At 43.1% G+C, this 13,843-nt stretch overlaps 1 protein-coding gene across 1 annotated transcript in view; it reads left to right on the forward strand.

Annotated features, from left to right (window-relative positions):
• Positions 1-13,843, forward strand: part of LOC126428394 (synaptic vesicle glycoprotein 2A-like) — a 169,708-nt gene that overhangs the window by 64,076 nt on the left and 91,789 nt on the right. The window lies entirely within an intron of this gene.

Consider the following 13,843-nt stretch of genomic DNA (forward strand, 5'->3'; position numbering starts at 1 on the left):
TTAAACGGAACAAAACAAACCCAACCAGTTTTGTATTCTCGAGTCAGAAACACACAAATTTACAGTAGCCATACACATCATCTACATCTACATCTACGTCTACATAAATACTCCGCAATCCACCATACGGTGCGTGGCGGAGGGTACCTCGTACCACAACTAGCATCTTCTCTCCCTGTTCCACTCCCAAACAGAACGAGGGAAAAATGACTGCCTACATGCCTCTGTAAGAGCCCTAATCTCTCTTATCTTATCTTTGTGGTCTTTCGGCAAAATGTATGTTGGCAGCAGTAAAATTGTACCGCAGTCAGCCTCAAATGCTGGTTCTCTAAACTTCCTCAGTAGCGATTCACGAAAAGAGCGCCTCCTTCCCTCTAGAGACTCCCACCCGAGTTCCTGAAGCATTTGCTTAACACTCGCGTGACGATCAAACCTACCAGTAACAAATCTAGCAGCCTCCCTCAATCCGTCATGATAGGGATCCCAAACGCTCGAGCAGTACTCAAGAATAGGTCGTATTAGTGTTTTATAAGCGGTCTCCTTTACAGATGAACCACACCTTCCCAAAATTCCACCAACGAACCGAAGACGACTATCCGCCTTGCACACAACTGCCATTACGTGCTTGCCCCACTTCATATCGCTCTGCAATGTTAAGCCCAAATATTTAATCGAGGTGAGTGTGTCAAGCGCTACACTACTAATGGAGTATTCAAACATTACAGGATTGTTTTTCCTATTCATCTGTATTAATTTACATTTATCTATATTTAGAGTTAGCTGCCATTCTTTACACCAATCACAAATCCTGTCCAAGTCATCTTGTATCCCCCTACAGTCACTCAACGACGATACCTTCCCGTACACCACAGCATCATCAGCAAACAGCCGCACATTGCTATCCACCCTATCCAAAAGATCATTTATGTAGATAGAAAACAACAGCGGACCTACCACACTTTCCTGGGGCACTCCAGATGATACCCTCAACTCCGATGAACACTCACCATCGAGGACAACGTACTGGGTTCTATTACTTAAGAAGTCTTAGAGCCACTCACATACTTGGGAACCAATCCCATATGCTCGTACCTTAGTTAGGAGTGTGCAGTGGGGCACCGAGTCAATCGCTTTCCGGAAGTCAAGGAATGTGGCATCCATTGATACCTTTCATCCATGGTTCGCAAGATATCATGTGAAAAAAGGGCGAGTTGCGTTTCGCAGGAGCGATGCTTTCTAAAGCCGTGCTGATGCATGGACAGAAACTCCTCTGTCTCAAAGAAATTCATTATATTCGAACTAAGAATATGTTCGAGAATCCTACGACAAACCGATGTTAAGGATATTGGTCTGCAATTTTGAGGCTCCGTCCTTCTACCCTTCTTATATACAGGCGTCACCTTCGGCTTTCGTTTTGCTGTCTTCCGTTGCCAGGCCAGATTGATCAGTGAGTGACTGGATGGAAGCCTTCGACTCGCTTCAATAAACAGAGATAGATATAGATATATATATATATATATATATATATATATATATATATATATATATATATATATATATAGTATTTATATTACACGTACCCAGTACTTTGCAACCTCCAAGGCGCTTGTAGTGGCTTGCAGGAGATCAATCTTCGTGTAGGATGTAGGGCACAAAAGGCACTGGAGCATGTGGCTTGTGGTTTGTTCTTGTCCACAATCACAGGACGTATCTTCTGTTATGAAGCCCCATCAGATCGTCTCTGGATCGTCCAACTCCTGATCGTAATCTGTTTAAAGATGTGTCTAGTGGTTTGTTCTTGTCCACAATCACAGGACGTATCTTCTGTTACGAAGCCCCATCTCTTCAGGTTGTCTCTGGATCGTCCAACTCCTGATCGTAATCTGTTTAAAGATTTCCACACCAGCCAGCTCTCGTTGTGTCCAGGTGGTAGTTCTTCAGCTTCTGGTGTCTGCAGGTGGGGCGTCGACTTCTTCCATAACTCCAGCCTTGCCTTCTCTGGTGAAATGGTCAGCTTCTCGGATGTTCTCAGGAAGCTCTTTCGCGATCTCAGCCGTTGCTGCGGTGGATTATGTCCGTGCAGTGGATGGGCACTGTCCTGTTCCACTTTGTCTCTCCTTGTTGGCAGCCACTGTTCCGCGGTGGCGCTATTCCAGCCAGGCAGTATAGCTTATCAGTTGGGGTAGGTCTTAAGCAACCTGTGATCAACCTGCAGCTTTCGTTGAGAGCAATGTCTGCTTGTCTGACATGAGATGACCTGTACCAGACTGGAGAAGCATATTCAGCAGTAGAAAAGCACGGTGCCATTGCAGAACAGCGAATAGTTTGTGGATGTGATCCCCACAGTGTCCCCGCTAGTTTGTGAATTAGGTTGTTTCGAGCGGAGATTTTCATTTTGGTGTTCTTGACGTGAATTTTGAATGTCAGGGTTCTATCGAGAGTGACTCCCAAGTATTTCGGTGCGCGATGATGCTGGATGACTGACCATGCAATATGTAGCTCACGATTAGCTTCCCTGTTCCTTAAATGAAAGGCACACACTTGTGTCTTCGAAGGGTTTGGCCTGAGTTGGTTCCGATTGTAGTAGCTTGACAGTGTTCTAAGTACTGTTGTCAGGTTTCTTTCCACTCTTTCAAAGCATGAGCTGTGCATAACTTCTTTTCTATTTAATATACAGGGTGATCAGAAGTGTGGAAACTGTCCTTCTACAACAGAAACAAATGGACAAAAAAATTTACACAAATAGTCGAGGTAGGAGACCTGAAGAAGTCTGCAAGACTGTTACGAAAATGGGGGCCACTGTGGAAGCCATCATGATGGATGCAAGTAGAAAGGGGTCATGTGACATATTTAAAACGTAGACAATTACACAAGAAAAACGATGGTTCTTTTTTGCTTTGGGTTAGCTTTATTCATTCTCGAAGAACAAGGCAGATGCTTGTGGTAACACACAGAGCCTGAACTGTTCGTGCAGATGGTTGTTGCCTTGCTAACGTCCCCATCTGTTGACTCAGGGATCGAGACGTGGCTGCACGACCCGTTACAGCCATGCGGATAAGATGCCGGTCATCTCGACTGCTAGTGATACGAGGCCGTTGGAATCCAGCACGGCGTTCCGTATTACCCTCCTGAACCCACCGATTCCATATTCTGCTAACAGTCACTGGATCTCGACCAGCGCGAGCAGCAATGTCGCTATACGATAAACCGCAATCGCGTTAGGCTACAATCCAACCTTTATCAAAGGTGGAAACGTGATGGTACGCATTTCTCCTCCTTACACGAGGCATCACAACAACATTTCACGAGACAACGCCGATCAACTGCTGTTTGTGTATGAGAAATCGGTTGAAAACTTTCCTTATGTCAGGACGTTGTAGGTGTCGCCACCGGCGCCAACCTTGTGTGAATGCTCTGAAAAGCTAATCATTTGCATATCACAGCATCTTCTTCCTGTCGGTAAAATTTCGCGTCTGTAGCACGTCATCTTTGTGGTGTAGCAATTTTAATGGCCAGTAGTATATATATAAAATGGGGAATAACTCGGGACTGAGATGAGATACAGCAATATGTTTTAGGTAAAAGTTGTAGATGGCAAAGAGGTTCACGCATTGCTCTTAATGATCGTCACCTTGAAAGTGATCTTCAAAGTTATTTGGCGGCTGCAGCGATTTTTTTTAATGGGAACCCTAATAATTGATTTAATATTTGAAAAGAGGGGGGAATTTTACGTATAAAATGAAACTTATTTAAGTTCATGGCAAGGTTCAATGAAAATCAAATAAGCAAATACAGATTAACTCGGAATAGAGGAGCGATACAGCTAAATACAAGTTAGATACAAATTGGAAGGGGCATCCGGAGGAATGAGAGGCGATCAGACACACTCAACGACTTGTAAATCAATGACCTGCGTTTTATTTATGTCTGTTCTGTCTTGCAAATGTCAAAATAACATTTATACATTGTGATGTATTTAATTTTACCTGTAAGCATATTAATTAAAACTAAAAATTCAAAACACTCTTCGCTCTTTCCAAATCCAAACCCGCTATTAAGGGTTTCCATGGAAGAAAAATCAACCTTCGAATGATCTTCGATGCTGAATACCATTGTTATTGGTAATATACTTGACCCCCTTATGTCCCTTCCAATTTGTATATAACATAGAATTTGCTGTATCCCTCCTCTCTTCCGAGTCAACCCCTACAAGATGTAAAAACATATTTGCTTATTTGACCTTCATTGAACCTTGCCATGACCTTGAATAATGCATCATTTTATACATAAAAATTTTAAATAAAATATTTTAAATAAAATATTCGGGTTCCCATTTTTAAAAAAATCGCTTCAACCTCCAAATCACCTTGAAAATCACGTTCCAGGTCATGGTTGTTAGTAGCAGTGCGTGATCCTATTTGTCACCTGCAGCTTTTACCTAGTTATTACCCATTACGGATTAAATAGGTCCATCCTATATATATAATAGTGGAATGTTCTTAGGAAAGGGGAAAGTTATATTTGTGGCTTATCAGTTTGTGATTAGAGTATTACTACAGAAACTGAGTTTGCAATAACAATAAACAAGGCTCAAGGACAGAGAGCAAAGTAAGAGGAAATGGACAGAGGAGTGTGAGGAAATGGAGATAGAAAATGGAGAGGAGGAGATAGACAGGCAGAGAGGATAGGAGGAGATGGAGAGAGAGTGGAAGGAGAAGATGGACATAAGGAAGTTGAGGAAACGATTGAGATAGGGTGAAAAAGGAGGAGATGGACAAAGAATGGGGGAGATGGACAGACACAGGGGAAGAAAGAGATTAGGACACATGTCTAATTCCCATACATGTTAGAAACGTGTGCGTATCTCTTTTGTTAGTTTTCCATTTAACCAGATTTAGCCACAGCAATATGTAGCCGTGTATAGCTAATCATCATTTCCTTTTGGCCTGTTACTATGAATTTGCCAATGTTAGTTGCAGAGGGTGGCTGGATACCCTTCCTGTCGCCACCCCGTACCCCCCAGGATGGAATTAGAGTATCCCAGCTGTCTGCATCGCTGTCTGCATCTAGTGTAAGCCATGAAATAGTGCGAACGTGTTCAAATGTCTGCGAGTCCTGTAACTGAGGTGGGACATGGGGACGAGCCCGGTATTCACCTAGTGGGATGTGGAAAACCGCCTAAAAACCACATCCTTGCTGGCCAGCACACCAGGCCACGTCGTTAATCCGCGGGCGGATTCGATCCTCGGCCAGTGCGCCTACACGAGTCCAGGAAGCAGCGTATTAGTGCTCTCGGTAACCTGGTGTGTTCGTGTTCAGCTAGTCTCAAACAATGGCACATCTGCCATCCAAACTCCTCTCTCTGCCATGGCACAACAGCCAGAGCCCTACTCTGTAACACTACAACCTCTGGAAGCCAAACAACACTTATTAGTCATGTGTTCAGCATGCGAAGATGCTCAAAGTCGTAAACATCACAAATAAGCTGTCAGATACACTGAGATGACAGATGTAACAGGGCAGTGCATTTCGGGAAAAACGACATTTTGTGTATGGAGCACGTGATTAATTCTCTTGTAAATTTTTTTTGTTTATTTATAGACACAATCACATGTTTATGACACAGTCATAACCGGTTTCGGCCATACAACGACCATCTTCAGATGCTAAAGGCGGCATACACTGAACACAGGGTGGAGCTGTTATTTGTGCTCAGGTGATTCACGTGACAAGGTTTCTGCCGTGATTATCGCCACACGACAGGAAATAACAGACTGAAATGGAATGGTAATTGGAGCTGTACCAAAATTGTCATTATCTCTCACCACGGACAGCAGAGTAGCTGACGGTCTTCACTTAACTACCGAGAGCATCGGCGTTCACGAAGGGGTGTTAGTGCTAATAGACAAGCAACACTCCGTGAAATAACTGCAGAAATCAATTTAGTACGTACGACGAACGTATCCGCTAGGACAGTGCTGCGAAATTTGTCGTTAGTGGGCTATGGCAGCAGACGACCGATGTGAGTTACTTTGCTAAAAGCACAACATCGCCTTTAGCGCCTCCTGGGCTCGTGATGATATCAGTAGGACCCTAAACGACTGGAAAACCGTGGCATGGTCCAATGAGTCGCGATTTCATTTATAAGAACTGATTGGTAGGGTTTGAGTGTGGCGCAGAGTCCACGAAGCCATGGACCCAAGTTGTCAACAACGCACGATGCAAGCTGGTGATGGTTCCGTAATGGTGTGGCCTGTCTATATATGGAACGAACCAAACAGTGACTGAAAATGGTTATGTTCAGCTGCTTGGAGACCATTTGCAGCCATTTATGGACTTCATGTTCCCAAACAAAGGTAGAATTTGTATGGATGACAATGCGTCATGTCACCAGGCCACAGCTGTTCACAATTGCTTTGACGAACGTACTGGACAATTAGAGCGAATTATTTGGCCACCCAGATGACCTGACATAAATCCCATCGAAAGTTAATGACACATAATAGAGAGATCACTTCGTTCACAAAATCCTGCTAGCAACTATGAATGATTGTAGAGGAAGCATGGCACAATACTTCTGCAGAAGATTTCCGACGACTTGTTGACTCCATGTCACATCGCGTTGCTGCACCACTCTGAGCAAAAGGAAGTCCGACATGATATTAGAAGATATGCAATTACTTCGGTCAACTCAAAGTATAGCAGACAAACTGACATTCTGACCAGTCTTCTATCAGTTTTTCCTCTGCTATTGCCATCTGTCCCTCTGCGCACAAGTGCCACGCCCCTTTTAAGTAGGAGTTGAAGCACTTCATTCTGTCCCCCTCGTAACGTTTTCTGCAAAACTTAACGTGTGATACCAACTTCACCTCTGTCAAATAGAAAAGCCAATGCTCCTACCTTCCCCCAGTTATACTTCTTTCTTCTTTCCGTGCTCTGTGAGTTGCGCAACCATCTCTTCCCTTACATTCATTACCTGTTTGCTATCACATTTCTCTTTCCCTGACTCTTCCACCCCTTTGTCTCACGCCCATTACTGCTAGCGTTCATAATTAAAACCTACCTTCCTATAATTTCTATTTAATGTTCTACTTATAGTGAATATGTGTATACTGTGTGTGTGAGTGTGTGTGTGTGTGTGTGTGTGTGTGTGTTTTGTGACGCCCTTCCCTCCTTCGTCACTCGCTGGGAGGAGACGCGACTCGTAACGATGTTCACCCCTGTAGGTATGACGTGCAACAGCACCTGTAACTCTCAACTCCTCGCGTGGTTTAGAAATATTCTGTTACCTGTCCACAACAGTCTTCTCATCTTGTGCGAACTGGTAAACTGCAATAGTTTATTTTTATTTTTACGCCCGGTTAGTCCCGTGATGAAATAAAATCTCTATTCTTGGTTTCATCATTACGGTCATTTTTTCACATCATACATAGCGAGGATGAAATTTTGCCATCTGCTGTTCCGTTGCTATGCTGTTGCTACGTCGAGTTATTAACAACGGTCTGACGTAACTCCAGACGTAACTTACGTTGGAGTAAATATTTTTTAATACGCTGTAATACTGGTTTAAACGAATCACTCTTCACTGCCCATTGTTCATGTACTCACTTAGTCACTTAAAATGTTTAAAGAGTCAACCAACTTGCATTAATACACATTGTATTCTCCGTTTAAGGGGGGTAGGACGTCAAAAGGGCCAACATGGAGGAGGAGAGATACCACAGGACATTTTAATAGCCACTGCCTATACTTTTACAAATGAATTCACAAAACTTTGTCAGCATGACCAGGAAGGATTCAAGGTTCACACTCACTGCAGCGGAAGTTCAAAAACATAAAAAATAGTTTTTTTTTTGCATGTGAAATTTCATCATTTTTTCACTTACTATAGGCTACATTTTTTGCTATAGGTATACTTTTCTTCATAAGTAAGACAGATTCTTCGATAAATTTTGCACAGCATACAAACCATACTTACAGGTGTATGAAACCCTAGAATTTTCCAAATCTATTAAAAACTGCGGTAAAAATTGAGGTAATTAACAATAAAATTTGAGTTTCGTTCTAACCATGAAGTTTAGAATGTAACAACTCATTCATTTTTTCATAAATAAAATAAATTCTAGAGTTTCATACACCTGTAAGTACGGTTTGTATGCTATGCAAAATTCATCGAAGAATCTCTCATACTTATGAAGAAAAGTGTACCTATAGCAAAAAATGCAGCCAATAGTAAGTGAAAAACTGATGAAATTTCACATATGATTTTTTTTTAAGTTTTTGAACTTCCACCTGCTATGAGTATGAATCCTGTATCCTTCCTGGCAATGCTGACAAAGTTTTAGGAATTTATTTGAAAAAAAGTATAGACAGTGGAAATTAAAATTTCCTGTGGTGCCTCTCCCACTCCAAGTCGGTCCATTTGACGTCCTACCCCCCTTAATGAGTTAGGCGACACGTAAGATTTACCTTTTGACTCAGATTTTATTGTTGTTTCTGTAATTAATTGTTTGTCCCTACAACACGCGCACACCGATATGTCATTCAAGATTTACTTCTGTTCAGTTCAGTAATGGTGACACAGACGACAACATTTGACTAATCGGCGTAGTTATCTTTCATCGTGTCTTCGTTTTATTGCGCCCTACTCAAGACTACGAATTGTTTTTTCTGTCGTTGATCCATTGCTCTCAAGGTCCGATAAAGCAATATCACTCAATCATAGTCTAACACTCGTCTTACTATACCGTCGCGTTGAGAACGGTGAGGATTAACATTCATCAGTCGAATGACTGATCAATATTTCAGTTCTCTACCTCACGAATTACCGAACTTCCAAAACTGAAACTATCTAATAGCGTTTGCACCCAGATAACTATCGCAAAAGTACTCTAGAGCGACTCAAGAGTAACTAACTAACTGAAAATTTCCATATCCGAGTTGCATTGTAGTCGCATTGAATTTCTTTTTCGATGCGGATACAACTCTCTTCCATGGTAAATGTTATCTTTGACTGAATTACTTTCTTGGATTTAACCGTAGTTCATATGATTCTGAACTTATTCTGTAGATGTTTGATAAAGAATCTATGATAATTCTTTCCTTTTATCTCCCCTATTTGTATGCTATTCTCAGTATTTGAATGATATAGGTGTTGACCAAAATATTACCAGTGTAGATTTTATCGTAAATAGTTGCCGTCACTGTCAAGATGACTCACTTCCCTACTTTGTTTTCACAGAGTCTGTTAATTGGGGTCTTCTGTCCTTTGTGGCGTCACTGTGTGTGTGTGTGTGTGTGTGTGTGTGTGTGTGTGTGTGTTTGTGTCTAGTATTAAATTTTTAATTTCCAAACGTAGTGTAACATACTTATGGCAATAAATGGTCCAGTCACATTAATATGCCTATGTTGGACATGTTGTTGTTGTGATCATCAGTCCAGAGACTGGTTTGATGCAGCTCCCCATGCTACTCTATCCTGTGCAAGCTTCTTCATCTCCCAGTACCTACTGCAACCTACATCCTTCTGAATCTGTTTAGTGTATTCATCCCTTGGTCCCCTAGCCGGCCGAAGTGGCCGTGCGGTTAAAGGCGCTGCAGTCTGGAACCGCAAGACCGCTACGGTCGCAGGTTCGAATCCTGCCTCGGGCATGGATGTTTGTGATGTCCTTAGGTTAGTTAGGTTTAACTAGTTCTAAGTTCTAGGGGACTAATGACCTCAGCAGTTGACTCTCATAGTGCTCAGAGCCATTTGAACCATTTTTGAACCTTGGTCCCCCTCTACAATTTTACCCCCCCCCCCCCCCACGCTGCCTTCCAATACTAAATTGGTGACCCCTTGATGCCTCAGAATATGTCCTACCAACCGATCCCTTCTTCTAGTGAAGTTTTGCCACAAATTTCTCTTCTCCCCAATTCTATTCAATACCTCCTCATTAGTTATATGATCTACCCATCTAATCTTCAGCATCCTTCTGTAGCACCACATTTCGAAAGCTTCTATTCTCTTTTTGTCTATATTATTTATCGTCCACGTTTCACTTCCATACATGGCTACACTCCATACAAATACTTTCAGAAAAGATTTCCTGACACTTAAATCTATACTCGATGTTAACGAATTTCTCTTCTTCAGAAACTCTTTCCTTGCCATTGCCAGTCTACATTTTATATCCTCTCTACTTCGACCATCATCAGTTATTTTGCTCCCCAAATAACAAAATTCATTTACTACTTTAAGTGCCTCATTTCCTAATCTAATTCCCTCAGCATCACCTGATTTAATTCAACTACATTCCATTATCCTCGTTTAGCTTTTGTTCATGTTCATCTTATATCCTCCTTTCAAGACACTGTCCATTCCGTTGAACTGCTCTTCCAGGTCCTTTGCTGTCTCTGACAGTATTACAATGTCATCGGCGAACCTCAAAGTTTTGATTTCTTATCCATGGATTTTAATTCCTACTCCGAATTTTTCTTTTGTTTCCTTTACTGCTTGCTCAATATACAGATTGAATAACATCGGGGATAGGCTACAACCCTGTCTCACTCCCTTCCCAACAACTTCTTCCCTTTCATGCCATCTGGTTTCTGTACAAATTGTAAATAGCCTTTCGCTCTCTGTATTTTACCCCTGCCACCTTCAGAATTTGAAAGAGAGTATTCCAGTCAACATTGTCAAAAGCTTTCTCTATGTCTACAAATGCTAGAAACGTAGGTTTGCCTTTCCTTAATCTATTTTCTAAGATAAGTCGTAGGGTCAGTCTTGCTTCACGTGTTCCAACCTTTCTACGGAATCCAAACTGATCTTCCCCGAGGTCGGCCTCTACCAGTTTTTCCATTCGTCTGTAAAGAATTCGTGTTAGTATGTGGCAGCCGTGGCTTATTAAACTGATAGTTCGGTAATTTTCACATCTGTCATGTTGGACATAAAGTGCAATAACAACTCACAAAAAGCAGGTGGCAGCACTTACAATGCAAGGTAAATAAAGCTGCTGGGAAATGCAGGAAACAGTGCAGTCGTTATCGTAATGCGGAAATGGAGCGATTTATCTGACGTCCAAAGGGGCATGATCTTTGGCTTTTGGACCAAGGGTGGAAGCATTTCCGAAACGGCTAAGTAGGTAAATTGTTCACATGCCGCTGTGCATGGCAAAACGGCGCCATCCAAAACCGACGTGGGGGCACTGTGGTGCACCACAGGCCATAGATGATAGGGGCGAACGGTGGCTCTGGAGATATGTATGGGTGAATAGACTTGCAACTGTTGAACAACTGACCATCCAGGTGAACCCTGTCAACGACCCTTCAGCAGACGTGTGGGCCTCCGCAGCAGACGCCTGGCTCATACACCCGCAGTTGCATCGGAGACGAAGGCTGGAATTTGTTCGCCAGTATCGCAAATGGACGTCGTCGACTGGGTGGCGGCAGGCGGCCTTTCCAGATGGACGCTCCGTCAGACGGTTGACCATTGGCGTGTACTGCGTGAAACTTCGAAATGGAACACCCTGCAACAGTCATCAGAAGGATCCAGGCCAGATGAGGGATCATTATGGTCTGGGGAATATTTCCGTCACATTACCTGGATGATATCGTCATTCTGGAAGGCCCTGCTGGTCAGGACAAGGATGTATCTGTCCTTCCAGACCACGTCCATCGCTACACGCAGTTAATTTTTCTTCAGCACGACAGCATCTACCGGCAGGGCAATGCAACATGTCACACAACTTGCAGTGTACGTGCGTGGTTCGAAGAGTGAGTTTACTGTACTCCCCTGGCCACCAACCTTCCCGGATTTAAACCCAATCCGTGAGACCACCTCTATCAGGCTGTTCGCATCACAGATCCGCACGGAGAAACCTAACGCAGCAAGGCATGGTGCTGAAGTCGGCGTGGCCCCACATCCTTGTTGGTACCTTCCAGAACCTGACTGACTCTCTTCTTGCAGCGGTCTGCACTGCGAAAAGGGGTTATTCTGGCTTGTGGAGGCCGCCACATTAATGTGACAGGACTCTATATTTGAAAAATAAAATACTAGCGAATCTGGCCGTGCTAAATGTGTCTGAGATTTGCGTATACGTCCTAAATTTCTTGCCTCCTCCACCCACCTTCACACCCCCCTCTTTATGTCCATTTCCACCTTAATGCTCAGTAGAGTATCGTGTAAAAATTCGAAGTAAATCGGCCAAGAACTTTTCGGGATTCGTAATAACTACACTTCCCTTATACAGGGTGGTCCATTGATAGTGACTGGGCCAAATATCTCACGAAATAAGCATCAAACGAAAAAACTACAAAGAATGAAACTCGTCTAGCTTGAAGGGGGAAACTAGATGGCGCGATGGCTGGCCCTCTAGATGGCGCTGACATAGATCAAACGGATACCAACTGCGTTTTTTTAAAATAGTGACCCCCATTTTTATTACATATTCGTGTAATACGTAAAGAATTATGAATGTTTTAGTTGGACCACTTTTTTCGCTTTGTGATAGATGGCGCTGTAATAGTCTCAAACGTCTAAGTACGTGGTATCACGTAACTTTCCGCCAGTGCGGACGGTATTTGCATCGTGATACATTACCCGTGTTAAAATGGACCGTTTACCAATTGCGGAAAAGATCGATATCGTGTTGATGAATGGCTATTGTGATCAAAATGCCCAACGCGCGTGTGCTATGTATGCTGCTCGGTATCCTGGAAGACATTATCCAAGTGTCCGGACCGTTCGCCGGATCGTTACGTTATTTAAGGAAACAGGAAGCGTTCAGCCACATGTGAAACGTCAACCACGACCTGCAACAAATGATGATGCCCAAGTAGGTGTTATAGCTGCTGTCGCGGCTAATCCGCACATCAGTAGCAGACAAACTGCGCGAGAATCGGGAATCTTAAAAACGTCGGTGTTGAGAATGCTACAGCAACATCGATTGCACCCGTATCATATTTCTATGCACCAGGAATTGCATGGCGACGACTTTGAACGTCGTATACAGTTCTGCCACTGGGCACAAGAGAAATTACGGGACGATGACAGATTTTTTGGACGCGTTCTATTTAGCGACGAAGCGTCATTCACCAACAGCGATAACATAAAGCGGCATAATATGCATTATTGGGCAACGGAAAATCCACGGTGGCTGCGATAGGTGGAACATCAGCGACCTTGGCGGGTTAATGTATGCTGTGGTATTATAAGAGGAAGGATAATTGGCCCCCATTTTATCGATGGAAATCTAAATGGTGCAATGTATGCTGATTTCGTACGTAATGTTCTACCGATGTTACTACAAGATGTTTCACTGCATGACAGAATGGCGATGTACTTCCAACATGATGGATGTCCGGCACACAGCTCGCGTGCGGTTGGAGCGGTATTGAATAGCATATTTCAAGACAGGTGGATTGGTCGTCGAAGCACCATACCATGGCCCGCACGTTCACCGGATCTGACGTCCCCGGATTTCTTTCTGTGGGGAAAGTTGAAGGATATTTGCTATCGTGATCCACCGACAACGCCTGACAACATGCGTCAGCGCATTGTCAATGCATGTGCGAACATTACGGAAGGCGAACTACTCGCTGTTGAGAGGAATGTCGTTACCCGTATTGCCAAATGCAATGAGGTTGACGGACATCATTTTGAGCATTTATTGCATTAATGTGGTATTTACACGTAATCACGCTGTAACAGCATGCGTTCTCAGAAATCATAAGTTCACAAAGGTACAGGTATCACATTGGAACAACCGAAATAAAATGTTCAAACGTGCCTACGTTCTGTATTTTAATTTAAAAAACCTACCTGTTACTAGCTGTTCGTCTAAAATTGTGAGCCATATGTTTGT

Source organism: Schistocerca serialis, chromosome 12, assembly GCF_023864345.2.
Source record: "Schistocerca serialis cubense isolate TAMUIC-IGC-003099 chromosome 12, iqSchSeri2.2, whole genome shotgun sequence".
In the NCBI taxonomy this organism is placed as follows: domain Eukaryota; kingdom Metazoa; phylum Arthropoda; class Insecta; order Orthoptera; family Acrididae; genus Schistocerca; species Schistocerca serialis.